Genomic DNA, 6,105 nt, shown 5'->3' on the forward strand with positions numbered 1-6,105 from the left:
GCCCGTGAGTCCATGAGCCTGTGAGCCCATGTGCCTGTGAGCCCATGAGCCCGTGAGTCCATGAGCCCGTGAGTCCATGAGCCTGTGTACCATGAGCCCGTGAGTCCATGAGCCCGTGAGTCCATGTGCCCATGATACCATGAGCCCGTGAGTCCATGAGCCTGTGAGCCCATGAGCCCGTGAGTCCATGAGCCTGTGAGCCCATGAGCCCGTGAGTCCATGAGCCTGTGAGCCCATGAGCCCGTGAGTCCATGAGCCTGTGAGCCCATGAGCCCGTGAGTCCATGAGCCTGTGAGCCCATGAGCCCGTGAGTCCATGAGCCTGTGAGCCCATGAGCCCGTGAGTCCATGAGCCTGTGAGCCCATGAGCCCGTGAGTCCATGAGCCTGTGAGCCCATGAGCCCGTGAGTCCATGAGCCTGTGAGCCCATGAGCCCGTGAGTCCATGAGCCTGTGAGCCCATGAGCCCGTGAGTCCATGAGCCTGTGAGCCCATGAGCCCGTGAGTCCATGAGCCTGTGAGCCCATGAGCCCGTGAGTCCATGAGCCTGTGAGCCCATGAGCCCGTGAGTCCATGAGCCTGTGAGCCCATGAGCCCGTGAGTCCATGAGCCTGTGAGCCCATGAGCCCGTGAGTCCATGAGCCTGTGAGCCCATGAGCCCGTGAGTCCATGAGCCTGTGAGCCCATGAGCCCGTGAGTCCATGAGCCTGTGAGCCCATGAGCCCGTGAGTCCATGAGCCTGTGAGCCCATGAGCCCGTGAGTCCATGAGCCTGTGAGCCCATGAGCCCGTGAGTCCATGAGCCTGTGAGCCCATGAGCCCGTGAGTCCATGAGCCTGTGAGCCCATGAGCCCGTGAGTCCATGAGCCTGTGAGCCCATGAGCCCGTGAGTCCATGAGCCTGTGAGCCCATGAGCCCGTGAGTCCATGAGCCTGTGAGCCCATGAGCCCGTGAGTCCATGAGCCTGTGAGCCCATGAGCCCGTGAGTCCATGAGCCTGTGAGCCCATGAGCCCGTGAGTCCATGAGCCTGTGAGCCCATGAGCCCGTGAGTCCATGAGCCTGTGAGCCCATGAGCCCGTGAGTCCATGAGCCTGTGAGCCCATGAGCCCGTGAGTCCATGAGCCTGTGAGCCCATGAGCCCGTGAGTCCATGAGCCTGTGAGCCCATGAGCCCGTGAGTCCATGAGCCTGTGAGCCCATGAGCCCGTGAGTCCATGAGCCTGTGAGCCCATGAGCCCGTGAGTCCATGAGCCTGTGAGCCCATGAGCCCGTGAGTCCATGAGCCTGTGAGCCCATGAGCCCGTGAGTCCATGAGCCTGTGAGCCCATGAGCCCGTGAGTCCATGAGCCTGTGAGCCCATGAGCCCGTGAGTCCATGAGCCTGTGAGCCCATGAGCCCGTGAGTCCATGAGCCTGTGAGCCCATGAGCCCGTGAGTCCATGAGCCTGTGAGTCCATGAGCCCGTGAGCCCGTGCGTCCAGGTGTTATGAGCCCGTGAGCCGGTGAGCCGGGCCGGCGGGGCTCGGACCCTGCCCGCGCAGCAGAGGGGAGGCTGAGAAAGCGCAGCGGCGACGGTCTGAGCGCTGAGCTCGCTGGAGCCGATCGGATTGCCAGGGTCCCCAGGGTGTGAAGACCTGCGAGGCTTTCCAGTGCTGACAGGCCACCGTGGAAGCTTTTAGTTCATTTTCAGAAAAGCGAAGTGACTGCCCCGGTCACCCGAGTGAGCTAATCTTGACAAACATGAAATTACAACTCCCGGCACAGAACTGATAAGTGACACCTCTGTCACCGCGGACAGAGAGGAGACAAAATGAGGAGGCGTCACTCAGAGCCGCACACCGGCGGCCGCTAGGGCGAGCGCTGCTGGCCCCGAAGGGCGGACGTGAGGCACCGAGTCCAGGCTCGCGGAGCTCGGAGGGGACAGGCGAGGGCTGACAGGCGTCTGTCCCCCGCACTCTCGGACCCTTAACGTGAGTCAGCGCTGTGCACGCCAGCGCCCTCACAGCGCGGTGGATACAGCCACCAGGTGCGTGGATGTGAACAGGCCCTGGTGTGGGGCTTGGGGGCTCCTGGGTCCCGGGCCAGGTGACGGGAGTGCCTGTGGGGCCGTGGATCCCCCGTGAGTGTGATGAAGGCACGGAAGTCCGCCCCATCCCACCCCTGCCCACACGCCATGGCTTTCTTCGCTGGCTGCGGCAGGAAATTGATGCCACGCGTTGGAGATATTTAAAGACTCCATCCCACGTTGCCTTAGATGACAAAGGGATATTCCCAGAATGCAATGCAATGACACAGCCCCTCCATCTCTCCCCCGTGTTGAGGCGTCTCAGCTCCCAGCTCTGGACCACCTGCTGTCGCACGGAGCTCCTGGGCTGGTCTCGGTCAGAAGCTCCTCAAGGCGGGTCTTCACTGGCCTGACCCTCTACACCAGTGGTTCTCAACCTCGGCTGCACATTAGAACCACCTGGGAATCTTTTTAAAATCCTGATTTCTGGGCCTCATCCCCCAGAAATTCTGTTTCTTTGTGATGGGGTGGGGCCACATTAGTCACAAAGAAACAGAATTTCTGGAGGATGAGGCCCAGAAATCAGGATTTTAAAAAGATTCCCAGGTGGTTCTAATGTGCAGCCAAGGTTGAGAACTACTGCTCTCCCCTCCCTCCCCCAACATCAGCCCAGGGCTCCTGCACCCCGGAGGGTGCTGCCTCTGCTTGGATGTTCACAAGGAGCAGGAAAGACCGGCTGTGTCCGGAGCACCCACCCCCGCCCCACAGCTCACTGCCGACCTAAGCTGGTGAATATGTGATCACAGAGCTTTGCCAGAGGAAGGCTCTGAGGAGGAAAGCCGGTTCGGGCCGCCGCCGTCGCAGGGCGGCTCCCGCCGGGCACGCGAAGCAGGACATCCATCTTTCATGGGCTCCTGATCTGAGCATGCGCCCCGCGCAGCCGGAGGGAGAGAGACCGACCCCCGAGGCCACCTGTTCCCGAGAAAGCTGGGAGCCGGGGAGTATGCGCAGGGGGCTCAGCCTGCCCAGGAAGCTCCCAGAATGTTCCAGCAGGCCCGCCTCCCGAAGCCGGGGCGGGATGGCCGAGGGGGCTGAGTAATTAGCCCCAATTTATATTACTGGCATTTTCGATTAGCCACAGCTGAGCCTGGCTGCGGGACCTGGGCGCAGGGACCAGATGGGAAGGGGAAATGCAAAAATATATATTTTTAAATGCGAAAAAAGACAACATAAAAGCAGCAGCTGTGGAAGCGGGAGGCAGCAGGCGTCCGTCTGTCTGTCTGCCTTGGGCATCTGGCAGCTCCTAAAGGCCCCTGCCCTCCCCCACCCATTCGGGGAAGCCCCCTGTGCCTGCCCCCTCTGCGTGGGGTGGGGCTTTGCAGAGAGCAGCATGGGCAGGACTTGGGGGACCCCCGGAGCAGGTGGGCAAGAGATGGGTACCCCTGCAGCATCACCAGCACCATGGCCGCCTCAGCCCACCCCGTCTTCCTCCTTGGGGCCCATCACAGACCCAGAGGTGCCTGTAGGGGTGGGGGGAAGTGAGCCAGGGGTGAGATCGGCTGGGACTCCAGGTCCCCGTCAGCTCCCTGAGCCAGGCTGTCTCCCAGCTTCAGTCCCGGCTGCTGAGAGGACACCAGAGAATGGCCAGCTCAGGGGAGCCTGGGCTGCTCTCCTGCCCCGCCCCATCGCCCATGGCCTTGGCGAGTGTCACAGGCACTCAGAGCCTCAGCTTCCCCCTTTGTAAAGTGGACGGTAAACCATGTGTTCGCCCGTGAGGGCAGCAGGACTCACTGAGCCGAGCAACTCAGGGGGGACAGCCAGGGGCACCCCGGGGGCTGGGCCCTGTGTGCCTGTCACCCTCCCTTATTTGCTGGGTGTGGGGGAGACTCAGGTCCTGGAGGAGAGATGGGGAGCCAGCAGGGAGTCACAGGGCCTTGGGACAGTGGCGTTTACACACCCGTGTGCAAGGCTGTGCCCCTCTGTCAGCAGCCCAGGCAGCAGCCACCAGTCTGCACGGTGGGCGGGGCCAGCACGATGGGCAGGATCAGCGCGATGGGCTGGATCAGTGCGATGGGCAGGGCCAGCACTGGTGGGCAGGATCAGCGTGATGGGTGGGGCCAGCACAGTGGGCAGGATCAGATAGAGTTTGTATTCCAATTTCAGGTCTGTTACTCATTAGCCATTTGACCTTGGATAGTTTGTTTTGGCTTCCTCATTTGTAAAATGTGTGTATCCTTTCATGTTTATTGATCAGGGCCAGCACTGTGGGCGGGGCCAGTCCAGTGGGCAGGATCAGTGTGATGGGCGGGGCCAGCATGGTGGGTGGGGCCAGCCCAGTGGGCAGGATCAGCATGATGGGCGGGGCCAGAACCGTGGGCGGGGCCATCCCAATGGGCAGGATCAGTGTGATGGGCGGGGCCAGCACTGTGGGCGGGGCCAGCACTGTACGCCCACAGCAAGGGCTGGGGAAAGACTCACTCTCTGCCTGGCTCCTGAGCGGCTGTGCGGAATGGAGTGGTCCGCTGACCAGGACACCGCTGGGCTGTGACTGAGGGCTCCTGTTACAGTGTTTCTCTTCCACCTGCCCTGGCACCTGCCGTGGGGGGCTCCGTCCTCTCTCCCCATCTCCTGACGGCCTTGCAAGGACAAGTGTGCGCTGTCACCCACTCGCGGAACAGGAGGACCGAGTCCTGGTGCCCTGTGCCCAGATGTGGCGAGGCGGTGGGATGCACCCAGGCTGTCCTGCCACAGGCTTGGAGTCCGTGGTCAGCTCCCTCCTGTCTCTCTGTGCCTCAGTCAGTCATCTGTGGAATGGGCACGAGGCAGCCCTGTGTGGCCCTGGGAGGCGCGGGTCGGGGTGGACTGTCGGGTGGGAAACAGAAGCTGTTCTCCTAACGCGGGACAGTGCCCACTGGCCCAGGCCCTCACAGGCTGCCAGGTGAGGTCAGTCACCGGGCGTGGGAGGGGCCGAGGCTGCTGGCTGCGCCTGGGCACCTGTCCCCGGCCGGGCGGCCTGCGCCACCTGAACGCTGCGTCTTCCCAGGGGCAGCGTCTTCCCAGGCGGCCCCGGAGGCAGGCTGGCCTCTCCCCTCTTCCCAGGGCCTCTCAGCATTCTTAGCAGAAGAGGAACTCGAAGCCTTCTCTCCGCATTGGAAACAGCCATACATCTTCCCAAGAAGCAGGAACGGTGGACTCCTGTGGCTCAGGGAGCCAGCCCTGGACACATTATGTCAGAGCCTCAGACCTGGGTGCAGGCGGCTCGGTTATAATTTGCACTAATTGACACCTGGGCGCCTCCAGCGCCTCGCTGCCCGCTTCCTCCTGCGGACCGGCCTGGAAACGCTGACACCAAGGAGGCGGGCTCTGCCCCAGATTTGCTGGTCTCCATCCTGGAAGGAGGACACAGCAAGTCTACCGCCACCCACCTCCCTCCTCCTTCCCTCACTCCCTCCCTCCCTCCCTCCCCATCCATCCTCTCTCCAAATCAATAAAAATACATCTTTAAAAAAAAAGAAGTATGTGTCTATCATTTTACTTTAAAAAAATATTTTATTGATTTTAGAGAGGAAGGGAGAGAGAAAGAGAGATAGAAACATCAATAATGACAGAGAATCGTGGATTGGCCCCCTCCTGCATGTCCCTCACTGGGGATTGAGCCCTCCACCCATGCACATGCCCTTGACCGGAATCAAACCTGGGAAGCTTCAGTCCGCAGGCTGATGTTCTATCCACTGAGCCTACAAGCTAGGGCTATCATTTCACTTTTGTTTTTGTTTTTGTTTTTAAGCTTGCAACACGGGTGTGTGCCCTTGACCGGGAATCGAACCCGCGACCCTTCAGTCCCCAGGCCGATACTCTCTACCCACTGTGCAACACAGGCCAGGGCTCATTTCACTTTTTATCCAATCCCAGAGGTTCCCCACCCCCACCCCCACGCCACTCCCCACCCCACTTTAACCCACCTTTCCCTCCCTCCCTCCCTCCCTCATCTATCACCAGTGGATTGTCTGAAGGCCCCTTACATCTCCTCCTTCGATTGTCGTGTAGAAAACAAAGTGCCGCCCCGGCCTGTTTTGGTCAGTGGGTAGAGCATCGGACTGGGGA

The sequence above is a fragment of the Myotis davidii genome, unplaced genomic scaffold (assembly GCF_000327345.1).
Source record: "Myotis davidii unplaced genomic scaffold, ASM32734v1 scaffold299, whole genome shotgun sequence".
NCBI classification, from domain to species: domain Eukaryota; kingdom Metazoa; phylum Chordata; class Mammalia; order Chiroptera; family Vespertilionidae; genus Myotis; species Myotis davidii.